At 37.7% G+C, this 15,050-nt stretch overlaps 1 protein-coding gene across 1 annotated transcript in view; it reads right to left on the reverse strand.

Moving 5' to 3' along the window:
- Positions 1-15,050, reverse strand: part of MACC1 (MET transcriptional regulator MACC1) — a 310,452-nt gene that overhangs the window by 217,903 nt on the left and 77,499 nt on the right. The window lies entirely within an intron of this gene.

The raw sequence follows: 15,050 nt of genomic DNA on the forward strand, positions 1-15,050 counted from the left end.
CCTTTCCATCGTAGAAATCTACCCTCAAGGAAATAACTTCTCAGTGTTCCATCTGCTATTCTACTACTCCTCAGGGATTATTCAGACCCCCCCTCCCCCCTCACCTTCCCTTACACATCAAGCTCGGGGATTTGCCCCCACCCAGGACTAGCAAATTGGCTTTACTCAAAATGCCCGGAGTCAGAAAACTAAAATACCTCTTGGTCTGGGTAGAAACTTTCACTGGATAGGTAGAGGCCTTTCCCACAGAGTCTGAGAAAGCCACCACGGTCACTTCTTCCCTTCTGTCAGACATAATTCCTCGGTTTGGCCTTCCCACCTGTATATAGTCCTATAACAGACCGGCCTTTATTAGTTAAATCACCCAAGCAGTTTCTCAGGCTCTTAGTATTCAGTGAAAGAGTGGTCTTTTAAAAACACAGCTCACCAAGCTCAGCCATCAACTTAAAAAGGACTAGACAATACTTTTACCACTTGCCCTTCTCAGAATTCGGGTCTGTCCTCGAAATGCTACAGGGTGCAGCCCATTTGAGCTCCTGTATAGACGCTCCTTTTTATAGGCCCAAGTCTCATTTCAGACACCAGACCAACTTGGACTGCATGCCCCCCACTCCAAAAAATAAATAAATAAATAAATAAAAATGTCATCCCCACTATCTTCTATCTAGTCATACTCCTATTCACCATTCTCAACTACTCATAAATGCCCTGCTCTTGTTTACACTGCCGGTTTACACTATTTCTCCAAGCAATAACAGCTGATATCTCGTGATGCTATCCCCAAATTGCCACTCTTAACTCCCTCTTAAAGTAAAAATCTTTGCTGGCAGGGCTATGCTGAACCTCCTTAGGCACTCTCTAGTTAGATGTCCTAGCTCCTCCCAATTCTTAGTCCTTTAATACCTGCTTTTCTCCTTGTCTTATTCCGTTCTTTTTTCAATTCATACAAAACCATATCCAGGCCATCACCAATAATTCTATACCACAAATGTTTCTTCTAACAACCCCACAATATCAGCCCTTACCACAAAATCTTCCTTCAGCTTAATCTCTCCCACTGTAGATTCCCACGCCGCCCCAATCCCACTCGAAGCAGCCCTGAGAAACATTGCCCATTATCTCTCCATACCGCCCTCAAAAATTTTCGCTGCCCCAAAACATCAACACTATTGTGTTTTATTTTTCTTATTAATATAAGAAGACAGGAATGTCAGGCCTCTGAGCCAAGCTAAGCCATCATATCCCTTGTGACCTGCACATATACATCCGGATGGCCTGAAGTAACTGAAGAATAACAAAAGCAATATTTAAATGGCCTGTTCCTGCCTTAACTAATGACATTCCACCACAAAAGAAGTGAAAATGGCCGGTCCTTGCCTTAACTGATGACATTACCTTGTGAAATTCCTTCTCCCGGCTCATCCTGGCTCAAAAAGCTCCCCCACTGAGCACCTTGTGACCACCATTCCTGCCTGCCAGAGAACAACCCCCTACTTTGCCTAAAATTTTCCTTTACCTACCCAAATCTTATAAAACGGCCCCACCCCTATCTCCCTTCACTGACTGTCTTTTCGGACTCAGCCCGCCTGCACCCAGGTGAAATAAACAGCCTTGTTGCTCACACAAAGCCTGTTTGGTGGTCTCTTCACACGGACGCGAGTGAAACTTATTTGCAAAGCACGGGCTGAATTACCGGGACTATGTTGCCCACAATTAGAGAAGCAATTGCCTTGTTCAATCATTTTGGGGTTTCCTGTAGAACATAAATTTCTCAATGACAGAAATTATGGGCATATTCACATTTGCCTGACCTATAACAGATGCCAAATAAGTTTTCCAGATAAATGACTGAAGGGGTAAATGTGCTCTGGACAGATCTCACCCTTGGTGAGGTTTAGCACTAGGGGTTTAGCACTGGGTTTAGCACTAGGGGGGCAACTATTTGAAGAGGAAGATAGGCAACCCACTATGAAAGTAACATGCAGGGAAGAATCTGAAAATTCTTTATTTGAAACGAGGGGACTTAGGGTGTGCAGCCTAGTGAAGAAATGTTTTAAAGTTTTGAGGGAATGATTGTTGTCTCCAAATGTCTGAAGGAAGTACATGTAGAAGGGCATTTGTGAAATAATAGTTTCCTCCCACTGACAGCAAAATCCATGAGAATAGGGAATGTGTCGTGTCATTTTATCTTCAGCATTTGTGGTACAGATTAGGCACTCAGTCAGCATTTATTAAATGATGAATAAACGAATGAATAAGGTACAAAAGTCAGATTTGGGCTCAAGTACAGTCAGACCTTCATAAAAGGAGAATTGTTCAAAAATGGAATGCCCTTTCTGGGTGGCAAGTTTTACAAAATGTAGTCCATAAAAATAAAATGTGGATAACCATCAGCTGGGTTTAATTCTAAGATTTCCTGATTTATGCATGGGACTTCCAATGAGTTACTAAATATTTTCTGGGCCAACTGGTTCTGAAAGTTATACCCAAGTGTGAATGTGATTGATAATCACACAAATTGCTTCACCAGTGAGATTATCCAGTCATCTAGAAAAATCATAGTATTAATCCAGAGGCCTCCAGAAAAGAAGCATAAATAGAAAAATTCAATCCATCATTACTGCGCCAGTCTCATTTCAAAATGTTTTTCAAAAGAAAAACATAGGAATGATAACAAGATTTCAAAGTAGGTATTCTATTAAACTCTTTCAATAAAGCACTTCAAACAATGAAAAGTATGTTTTATGTGGAAAATACAATTGCTCGTGAAAATAGACAAATAAAAACAAAAATCTATCCTATTACAGATTTTTATTGAAAAATTGCTGCAATATGCAGACTGATTGGGCCATTTTATCTAATCCTATACAATATATAATTTTAGATAATCCTTTCACAGATATGTTTTGATAGTCTATAGTTTTATTGGTTAGGATGTTTTAGGGAGCTATATTGACCCTCCATGCCCCAAGAATTCATGCCAATTACTTTATCTGATATCCAGAAAATACTCATTTTGTATATTCCCAATCAACAAAATGTTTATTTTGGTTTTTCTGAAAATAAGAGCAAGTCAAATCTTCATAGTTAATTATAATTGGACCTCTCTCAAAGTCTTTTCTTGTGTGAAGTACTCAGTGATGGAATTATTTCTACTTGAGCACTGTTTAGTCAGGGTTGTAGTTTTTCTAAGATTTTTTTAAACACTGGAATGTTTTGGAAATACAATCTCCTTTATTAATGTAAGAGCCCTGCCCGTAAACTTGAGCTAATTCTGTTGAGTCAGGGCTTACTGATAGATTCCTGAATTTACCCAGAGCTTTAAATGTTGTATTCCAAGTGTCCTTTGCCCTCAAGGAATCAAGGAGTGCATTAATGTAGTTGTCACTGTAATATTTAATAAGAAACCTTGCTTAGAATTTTAGAAACTTTCCATTTGAAGGTGTTTTTGCTCCTAAATAATACAGAAACTATCAATATACCAATAAGGCTGAGAAGGCAGGAAAGCTTGTTGATTGTGCTTACTCTGCAATCCCAGGACACAGGAAAATGGAACTTAAGAAGCAGGTAGTCCAGAAAGAATAAATCTTCAAGTCTGCTGTTTTTACTATGTGCAATAGTTGAAATTAACTGTCAAATCAGGTTTTAATCTAGCTAAGTAGATATAAAAAAAAAAGCGATTTGCAGTTAACATAAGCATGTCTGTTATTGTGCCACAAAACTACAAAGGAAGCAACAGGACTGAATTGTAACGATGACAACAGATCTCACTACCTTTCACGTTTAATATGTTTTGGAAATCCTTTAATACAGAGAGCGTTGATTCAAGGCCTCTCTACATGTAAATTCAATAACTGTTGACCAAGTATATTTTATGCCATGTGTATAAATATTTGTCCAGCTCCTCCATGTGATTGAAAATGGCCTTAAAAATTAAAAGATTTTCTGCAGTCATGTCTTGTGCTGAGCATAGTGCTTTGCTAAGAATAGATACACAATTAACATTGTTTTCTCAGAAGTTGTCACTTCATCTATTGTTTTAAGAATAACAGGTCTATCCCTCTGATTTTTTTTTTTTTTTTTTTTGCCAATGAGAAAAAAGAAGAGAAAGAGGAAAAAGAATGAGAAAGAGAAAGGTAAGGGGAAAGAGGAAGAGAAGGAAAATAAAAGCAGAGAAAGAAGAGCCTGCCATTGACTGGATTGCCGTAATTAAAACAATCAATTCTCATTTAATTTATTTGGATCATGCTTACACTTATGGTACCTGGGTTGACACCAATTAGTGCTCCATAAATGCTAATTGATGGGTTAGTTGATAACTGCAAAATCTGTATCCATGTGAAGTCACTGTCATGCTCTGGGGAATCTGGAGGAGGATTTCCAAAGACCCTTTGCAAAGATGGAAAAGTTAAACATTTAGCTTTCTCTCTTCCTCTCCCTCTTGCAAGTTAAAGCTATCTCTGTTTTAAATTTATTGTGCAGATAAACAAGCCTAATACTAGTTTCCATAAATTAAAAGAAACACTTTGTCCTTCCCATAAACTAGCTGTTAGGTTTATGTAAAGTTACAAATTGTTTTCACTGCTGTATTTATTTTTTGATGGAATGAAGTACAATGTTTTGTAGTCAGAGAAACTGGTAATTGAGTAAGGAACTTACAGATAAACTTGCAAGAATTATCCACATCAGAGTGGCGTGAGCTGCATTAGGTCTGGTCCTCAGCCTGTTTGTCCTCAGTATCTCTCCCTGTCAATTTTGGCATCTAGTACTTTCTTTAAGTCTTGCCCATTCTGGGAACTTTCCACGATTCCCTTCATCTATAAAAATATCTTATGTCCCTTCCTTACCATAGGTTCAATATGGTGATTATTTAAGCTGCGGCACAAAGAGCCTGATAATGACAGGCTGCCACTTTTACTTTTAACAGGGACTTCAGTGTTTTGTACTTATGGTGGCCAATTGTCTTGGTTTGCCTGAAACTTCCCTGGTTTTAGCACTGAAAATCCCACGTCTCAGGAAAGCCCTCAGTCTTGGACAAACCAGGAAAGCCTGTTTACCATAAGTGCACTGAAAGAATTCTGTAAAAAATGGCAATTGAGAAAAACTTTTTAGCCTTCTCTCTCAAATTGCAGTTCTCAGTTAGAGATTTTCTTAGCCTGTTCTCTCAAATCCCTGCTTAGGATAATCTAATCTACCAGGTCTCCTCAGGAGTTCAGCACATTCTGTCTTTTTTCTTACCCACCACACCCTTCAATACAAATTTCCCAGATGCTTGGCTCAGTGTGCTCTCTGGGTGATCCAAGCCTCCCCTTGTTTTTGTTTGTTCTATAAGAGACATTTGCTTCCCAGCCATCCCAGTGTTCATCAACAAGAACAACAGCAACAACAACAAAATCAAAGGGGTGACAATCTGTTCTTAGACTGTCTTCACAGTTCCCCACCAGAAAAAAGAGCATTCCTTTTCTGCAGCACTTAAATCCTATACTGGCAACACTGAAAACCCAAGGGAAATTATCTACAAGTACGAACAGACAGTCCCCAATTTATTTACGAGTTCGACCTACAATTTTTTTGACTTCACAGTGGTGTGAAAGCAATACTCATTCATTAGAAACCAGACTTTGAGTAAGTACCCATACAACCATTCTGTTTTTCACTTTCGGTATAGTATTCAATAAATTATCTGAGCTATTCAACACTTTATTATAAAATAGGCTTTGTGTTAGATGATTTTGCTCAACTGTAGGCTAATATAAGTGTTTTGAGCACTCTTAAGTTAGGCTAGGCTAAGCTACGATGTTCTGTAGGTTAGGAGTATGAAATAAGTTTATTTTTTATTTATTTGTTGTGTTTGTTATTGTTTCTAGAGATGAAGTCTTGTTATGTTGCCCAGGCTGGACTGGAACTTGTATTACCTACACCAATGTTGTTTACCGTTACTTCCCATAAGCAGAGTTTGACTCTTTATCATGCCTGAGTTAAAAGAACAATGGCAGTTCCAGCTGCGTAGTTCTATCATCTTACTGTATTTCAGATCAATCCGTCGCTTTGGAATGTCCCTCATTTCTCAGGCATTGAGGATTTTCTGGTGATAGAGAAATAAGGGGGCAGAAATTTTAAAAGGCTCATTGCAGGATTGTTTAACATGGATTTGAACAAAGTAGTTGGTTTTAGTAACAAAAAAAAACCTGACCAAATAATTTTTATTATGGGCTGAATTGTACCCTCCCTCAAATTCACGTTGAAGTGCTAACCCCTGGTACCTAAGAATGTAACCATATTTAGAGGTAGTGTCTTTCAAGAGGTAACTTAAATGAGGTCACTAGGTGGGCGCTAATCCAGTATGACTGGTGTCCTGAAGAGAAAAGGACATGACACATTGACACACTCATAAAAGGAAGAGCATGTAAAGATATAGGGAGAAGACGGCCATCTTTAAACTAAAGAGAGAGGCCAGAAATATATTCTTCCCCACGGCCCTCAGAAAAATCCAACCCTGCCAAAACCTTGATTTTATTTCTAGCCTCCAGGATTGTAAGAAAATACATTTGTTTTCTAAGTCACTCAGTATCCCCCTTATCTGCAAGGGATACATTCCAAGACCCAAGGTTGATGCCTGAAACCACTGATGGTGCCAAACCCTGTGTAAATTTTTCCTACACATACATTCCTATGATAAAGCTTTAAGAAATCAACAATAATAAAATCAAACAAATATAACAATATACTGTAAAAAAAAAAGTTACGTGAACATGATCTTTCCCTCAAAATATCTTATTGCATTGTACTCACCCTTCTTGTGACAATGTGACATGATACAATGCCTACATGATGAGATGAAGTGAGGCGGATGAGGTAGGCATTGTGCTGTAAATGGAAAATTCCAGAAATAAACAATTCATAAATTTTAAAATTGCATGGCATCCTGAGTAGTGTGATGAAGTCACTCTTTCCTTTTCCGTCATCACTTAGTACCTATCTTGGTTATCAGATTGACTGTCACTGTTTCCTTGTGCTTGTGTTCAAGGAACATTTTTTTACTAAATATTGGCCCCAACGTACAAGAGTAGTGATGTAATATTTTCAGAACGTGGATGGCCACAGGTAACTGAACCCATGGAAAGTGAAACCACAGATAATGGGGGACTACAGTAATGCAGTTTTTTACTAGATAAACACAGAATATACTAAGTAGTCAAAACAGAGCTCTCATTAAAGATGGATTTAAAACTTTGCTCGAGACAGGAACCCAGGGTGGGTGGATTAATTACATGCAGTGGGTTTGCACCTGTCTCACTGGAACCTGGACTCTTATCCCTAAGCATACAGTAACTTCTCAGCAATCAAAATAGAAAGGAATATAGATCTTTTCTAACAGTGTGAAAGGATATTTGATTTTCCTTTTTCTTCTAAACTATCAGTGAAATCGCTTGAAAATAGCTTTAGGAATGTAATATCAAGTACTTACTTATCTTCCTTTTTTAAATAACTTTGATCACTAATCTCTTATTTCGCCACAACCCACACCATTCCATTCAACCTTGAAAAACCTAACAATATCCAATTTCATCCCAAAGAGCATTTCTCTATGTACAGCAAATTATGAATATAGTTGAACGAACATTAAACAGGAACTATATATTAAGGAAAAAATGATTATGGGCTCCTAAAAATAAAAAGACAGGATTAATTCTATGACATGTTGACTATATCTTAATAAAGCTGTTAGGTATTTTAAAAAAGAACAAACACACCACCATTGTTGTTGGTATCCCTTTACATTTTGCCCTATTTTTTGATGATGTCTTGGAATCATGTAATTCACTTCGATTGCTGTTGCTGTTCTACTTTCCCCTTGGGCAACATTTTGGGGTTATTACTCAGTCAAAAGAAGAGATAAAGATCTCCAGTGAAAAGTCAGATGGCTGAGAAAGGTGAAATACCACTGAGCTTGGACCCCGCTTTCCTAGTTTCATTCGGGAAATGTTTGAAGGAATTTGCCATGGTTGTTTCTCACCAGCAGGTCATGACACTCGATTCTAACCTTACAATTTTCACAATCAAGCATTCTGGGAACTCCTTCTCTGTCCCTCTCTTCCCCTCAGCTTCTTTCTAGCAGTAGGTGAAGTGCATCTACTACGTTATAGGTCCTGCTTGAGAGTAATCGAAGTCACAGGAGATCTGCCTCTGGTCCTCTTAGGCCAGGTGCCCCTGTGGCCTTGATGGGGTTGTAGGTGGTTTTTGTCATGTCATCAGCAATTTGTAAAGTGGTATGTAGAGAGCAGATATTGCCTGTGAAGTTGCATTTACTTATCATTTGATTTATTGCAGAAGTTTATAGAAAAGCAGGCCCGTTGCCAGTCTCATACTAAGGACTCAGAAAACTAGCTTCTTGAATTGCACTTGAGGGAGAAAGGTTTCCTGAGGCAGCAAATAGTGCTGAGGCTAAGTGATCCTCTCGCCTCAGCTTCCTGAGTAGCTAGGACCATGGATGTGCACCACCATGCTCAACTATTTTTTTTTAAATTGTATTTTTTGTAGAGATGGGGTTTTGCTGTTGCGCAGGCTGGTCCCAAACTTCTGGCCTCAAGCGATCCTCCTACCTTGGCCTCCCAAGTGCTAGGAATACAGGCATGAGCCACAGTGTTTGGCCTGGTCTTTTTACAAATGGAAAACACAGTATCTTTCCTTCTTTCTCTTTACCTGATCTATAAAAAGATACAAATTAATAGTTGTTTGCTTATCTCCTGGATGGATTCAATGCTATCTAAGATTGTTTTGTAAAACACCAAAGAAACTTCAGCTAGAGCAAACGCAGCAGCCCTACATCAAAATTGTCATTTATCGGTCTTTCGAGAGCTGGTGTCAGAAAACCTATTTTAAACTGGATTAGGCACAAAGAATTTGTCTCTCACGACTAAAAACTCCAGGAGGCAGTTTCAGGCATTCCAGTATCCAAGGCTTGAAGAGTGTGATCAAACTTGTGTTTTGTTCTTGTTTTGTTAGTTCCCCTATCGTATTTGATTATATTAGTTTCATCCCTGGGCTCCACAAAGCTGCCCAGCAGCTCTGGACTTTCCCTTTATGGTAACAAAATGGCTGCAGCAGCTCCAGCCTCACCTCTCCTCATGTTCCAGTTTCAAGGTGACATGGCCTTGTAATTTCCCCTGGGCTAAACTAAACAGTGTTTCCCAGGGCTTTCTTCACCGAGTGTCTCTGAGTGTTGCTGATTAGAGTTGACCACAGAGAAATCTATGTAAGATTTGGAAGGTCACAGTGGAGCAGGAGCACTGTTACTCTTGGAAGGTGGATTTAGGTCAGGCGATCATTGCATCACTGCACTCCAGCCTGGGTGAGACAAGGAGACCTTGTCTAAAAAATAAAATAAAATAAAATAAAAATAAAAATAAAAATAAAAATTCCAACACAAAGAGAGGAAGACAAAGTTTCCATTGTCATGAATAGGCAGCCTTCTCTCATTACACCGTAATCGAACCCTTCCCTATCTCCACTTCACCCCTTTCTTGATTTTTCGTCATGATATAAAACGTCTGAGTGAGCATTGAGTATGTATTTCCTGGGAGTAAACCCATAGAATGGGTTTTTCTACTCTGATAAGAAGGGGCACAGTAGCTGGTTCTATTAAGTCATTTAATCTAATATGTGTAAGATCAACATTACATCAGACTTGCCAATTCCAGATTCTGCTTTAAAGAGTGAGTTTGGTAGAACCAGTTTAGGTAAAAACAATAACTTAATCACAACTAAAGATTTGATTTTTCAATGACACACTATATTTTCATGAACAAGTTAAATGCTCCAGTAAATTCCATGTATTGAGATTAAGTGAGCATATAAACATTAGGAACATTTAAAATCTACTTCCAGTCACAAAAGGGCAGAGTCTTGATATCTTTAAGAACAGAAAAAAGGAAGCCATAGATTCTTCCAATCACCCAAAGAAAAGTAATTAACAAGGAAATGATGGCAGAGGATAAAATGTGATACGTTAATCTCAAAGTGAGATGGTTCAGCTTGCCACCTCTTCTCAGTCGCCATCTCTTTAAATGTGGAATATGATCCTTAGAAAGAACATCCGATCACCTTGTTAACACTTTCTAATTCTACAGTGAAAGCAGGGCATATAGATAGCTGTATTGATCACATTGATTAAAGACATTTTTTTCAATGGGAAAAAATACATTTAACAAGAAATTCAACAAATAACACACTAGGGAAAACAAGGCTTTTTCCAAAGATATTTTACAGAAACAAATGCAATGTTACATATATTTTGTAAAATTATCTTAAAATTATACTGAATACATGTCCCACATTATTGTTAACCTATTTTTATTCAAATATGTTTATGCTTTAAATGAAACACAGAGATTTTAATTAGCTTTACAGTCAAAATCATTTTTGTAGGCCTTTATTAACTCATGAAAAGTTCACTTGCTATAAATAGAGCCTTAACATAAAGTGATTTTCGGTTCTTTAGTACAATTTTTAAAACGATTTCTCCAATAGAATTATGTGAAATCTCATTTATCTTACAGCAAATTGGAGGACATATAAAAAATCTTTCCATTTCTATAGAGATGAAGGAAATTTCAATACAGTGGTTCTCAAACTGGGGTCCCTGGACCAGAAACATCTGCATCACCTGGGAAGTGATTAGAAATGCAAGTGATCAGGCCAGACCCTCTGAATGAGAAATTCTGGCGGTCGAGCCCAGCAGTCTGTTTCACCAAGCCCCCGCCAGATCGTTTTGCTGCTGCTGAAGTTGAAGAACCACTGCCGTAATGATTGCCTGGTCTAAGGCCTTGACAATGAGACTGGAGCATGTTTGGCAGCGTGCTTTGAGAAGCTCCTAGTGAAACCAATGCTGACCTCCTAAGTCAGTACTCAAGCACCATACTGTAGTTTGTTTTAAATAGCTGGAAGTCACCAATTGTTCAAAAACAGTGTGTATTACATAATCAATTTCAAAAGATCATGTAAAGAATAAATGAGGATATTTGTAAAGTGCTTAGTGTGCTTATGTATGTGTGCTAAATGTGCTATGCCTTACACATAGAGGACATAATTTTAATGTGGATAATTGGCATTCAAATTATTACTCTTAAATCACATTCTCTTTTCTCAAAGCAAAAAGAATAAAGAAAAACACAATACATTCTAGTCATTGAACATTTATAGACATTTAAACCCAAGGGGAACACTAGAGGTCATTTGGTTCAAGCTCCTTGTTTTACTGGTGAGAAAACTGAAGACCAGAGAGGCCAAGTGACAGGTCCACAGTCTCATAGGGAATAATGGACAAAGATTAGAAACCACAGCTCTCAACTCTTCGACTAGTGTCTTGTAGAGGAAGCCTTTCATGCTGTACTCATTATGACAACAACAATACTTTCTATGAAATTTTCTCCTTTGGCCTTACTAATTATTATCCAGTGCTAACCTCTCTGTCTCTACGCCCTCACATATAAACTGACACTATTATTCAAAATTACAAAACTATTTATTAGGCTTAAAACTTTCTAGATGTACATAAATAGAAAATCAATGTAAAATATACATGCAAAAGATACACATTTCTACAATGTTCAGTGAAATCTTGATGCTGAACATCAGATACATTTCAGATGCTGTATGTGTACAAATTCAACTTTCCTATGTATATGTGGTCACTTTATTTTGTGCTGTGGACCAGTAAATACATATGCAAGAAACAAACCTTCGACATGCCATTTGATTCTGAAAAAATGTCTTTGGATTATCCCACCAATCATACTGATGTTCTTTAGAACTTCACTCTCACCAAACCATAGAGCAGCATGTGGGAGAAAAGTTCATACAGAAGGAGGAGGGACTTACTTCTCCTCCTTGCGATTATTATTGTGATTAAGAATTATTATTAATTCTTAAAGATTAAGATTATTATTAATTATTAATTATAATTATTAATTCTTAAAGATTATTAATTATAATATTAAATTATAATTATTAATTCTTAAAGATTAAGATTATTGCAAATAAGAAGAAAAATGATCTAATGTAATGTAAAAACCCTCCAGTGACATCATTGTTCATTATTCTCTTTTTCTTTTATATTACCTCAAATATTCCTTAGATATAAACAATTACAGAAAACATAACAGTAGCACAATATAAAAATTCAAGTCCTTCAACTTCCAGTTATAGCATTGTACAAATTTGAGTGTATGCATGTTCTCTTTTGCTTGTTCACATTACACATTCAAGGCTGATTAGTAGCACCAATGTTTCTCAGCCCAATGCCATCCATTGATTTAGCATTCTATTCCTTCCAGAAACCTAGTCATCCCCAAACTGAAAACTTTATGTAGTATGTTCTACATTACAGGCCATGAAAATGTGCTGTATCCATTTATTAGTATGAACAGTTAATGACACACTATTGAATGCTTCTACTTAATTGTTTCATATAAAGGCTTTAACACAAAGGAAGTAGAGGATCTGTGGCTTATACAGAAAAATTATTATGTTTCAAGCTGGGCACTTAATTCAAATCTTATCCTAAGTCATGCATCGTTAGACAAAAAGCCTGAGGAACTGAAAGAAACATGTAAGCATTTTCTGCTTTCAAAATGCTTAAAGAAGTTTTAGATTAATGGGATTTGATGCTTTTAATGATGTCAAAGATGGTATATAAGTGCCTTATTATTTCATTGACTTATTGCCAAATATTAAAGGCAATTCATGATTACTAATTTAATCTTTTCTGATTATGAAAATTCATTATAGCAAGAAAAAATGTAAAGTTCAGAAAAGTAGAAACTATTTACTTAAAAATTAGAATATATTTATACAAACAATGTTTGGACATGGGCTTAAAATTCCTCTGGAAGGTTGAGAGCAGTGGCTCATGCCTGTAATCCTAGCACTCTGGGAGGCCGAGGCAGGTGGATGACCTGAGGTCAGGAGTTCCAGACCAGTCTGGCCAAAATGGTAAAACCTTGTCTCCACTAAAAATACAAAAATTACCCGGACATGGTGGTACATGCCTGTAATCCCAGCTACTTGGGAGGCAGAGGCAGGAGGATCTTTTGAACCCAGGAGGTGGAGGTTGCAGTGAGTCAAGACTGAAACACTGCACTCCAGTCTGGGCAACAGAGCCAGACTCTGGCTCAAAAAAAAAAAAAAAAAAAATTCCCCTGGAAGGATTTGTTACAAGATTAAAAAATATATTTGTGTGTATTAATATTTAAACCATTGTTTCATCCTTAAATTACAGAGATCTTGTTTTTCATTTTTTTAAACTCTTATTATTCTCAATCGCAATCATAATACATGATGCAATGTAAACCTTAAATTATTTATTTGATCTTACTACACTAATCAGCTAACAAGATCTCTGTCTTCTTAGATCTTGGAGCCTGGAAAAACCCAGTCATTAATCCCCACTATCCCTTCCCAAAATTCTCTGGTTAGCTGACATGTTAATAAGATTCCAAGAATGTTCTAAAGAAAGCAAAATCACCACTAAAAATGACTGTGTTCTGAAAGTAAAAACTGTGGTTTTTTTTCCTTCTCTCATAATTTATTTTTAATTAAAATAAATTCTGTCCTTGAATGTGTGTACATAATTCTTTGGTCAGGTTGTGTTCCCTTATAATCAAATATAAATACTGAAAGCCCTACAGATTATTCCTTTTTTTTTTTTTTTTGAGACAGCCTGTCACCCAGGCTGGAGTGCAGTGGCATGAACTCGGCTCACTGCAAGCTCCGCCTCCCGGGTTCACGCCATTCTCCTGCCTCAGCCTCCTGAGTAGCTGGGACTACAGGCGCCCGCCACCACGCCCGGCTAATTTTTTGTATTTTTAGTAGAGACGGGGTTTCACCGTGTTAGCCAGGATGGTCTCGATCTCCTGACCTAGTGATCTGCCCGCCTCGGCCTCCCAAAGTGCTGGGATTTCAGGCATGAGCCATCGCGCCTGGCCAAGATTATTCTTAAACGCCAATTTGAATTACCATTGCCAGCATACCAAATATCCCAGGGTGGGTATATTAAAAGCTCTAAAAAGATTCTGCTTTTACTTTTTAGCCAAATGGACATCTTTTATTCAGGTTCCCAAAACAAAATCCTTATTTGGCTTACCCACATTTCTTTGAGGCTCTGCGTTTTCTTTCTAAATTCTAGCAGCCTTAATGGCCCTAATGTGGCTTCTTCTTGCTCCATCCTCATCTCAACCTTGAATCTTTTATCCTTTCACTCCTTCACCCCTGCTATCTGCACCTATTCAGCTCCCACCCATCTAAGAGCTTCAGTGCTTTGTGGGACCACCGCTTATACCCCACCACACCAGGACAATGCCTACTCTTCCTTGAGGTTCATTATTTCTTTCCAAGAACGAATTTCCCTGACCCACCCCCACTTCCAGTTTCACATGATGGCATCTCTACGTTTATATCTCGTAGCATCACAGCCTCTCCATTGCAACTGTTAGTATGCGTGCCATTTTCTTTTTAACGGTGTCATTTTTTTAAATTATCTGTTACTTAGCACTACTAAAGTCAGAGTTCATGCCGGTTTTTTCCCATTAGCCTCAAGCATCTATATGCCTGCCAAAAAATAGACACACATACTCTACCTATTGACTGAATGACAATAAATGAAAGTCTGTCCAAATACACACATAAACACTGGCAGGCAACCAGAGGATTGAACAGATGAGTAAGCACAGAACATCTCTTTGTGAACTTTGCCATCCATTAGCATTTATACTGACCCAGGGTCCCATACAATTTTTGTCCTATATAATCAATTAGGCTGTGCTTTATAAAACACTGTGGTATACACACACACACACACACACGTGCTTGCATGAGCATGCCAACATAAAGATATCAGTGTTTTTGGTGGTTAAGACCTCTCTACTCAACAGTGTAATCAAGTTAATCAAGTTTCTGGTGGTGGTGGTTTTTAATAACTCATATTATTAAAAATCTCCAAGAGCTAAAGAACTATTTTACATTATAATCCTGCAGAAAAAGTCCCAAGTTAG

Source organism: Gorilla gorilla, chromosome 6 (genome assembly GCF_029281585.2).
Source record: "Gorilla gorilla gorilla isolate KB3781 chromosome 6, NHGRI_mGorGor1-v2.1_pri, whole genome shotgun sequence".
Classification (NCBI taxonomy): Eukaryota; Metazoa; Chordata; class Mammalia; order Primates; family Hominidae; genus Gorilla; species Gorilla gorilla.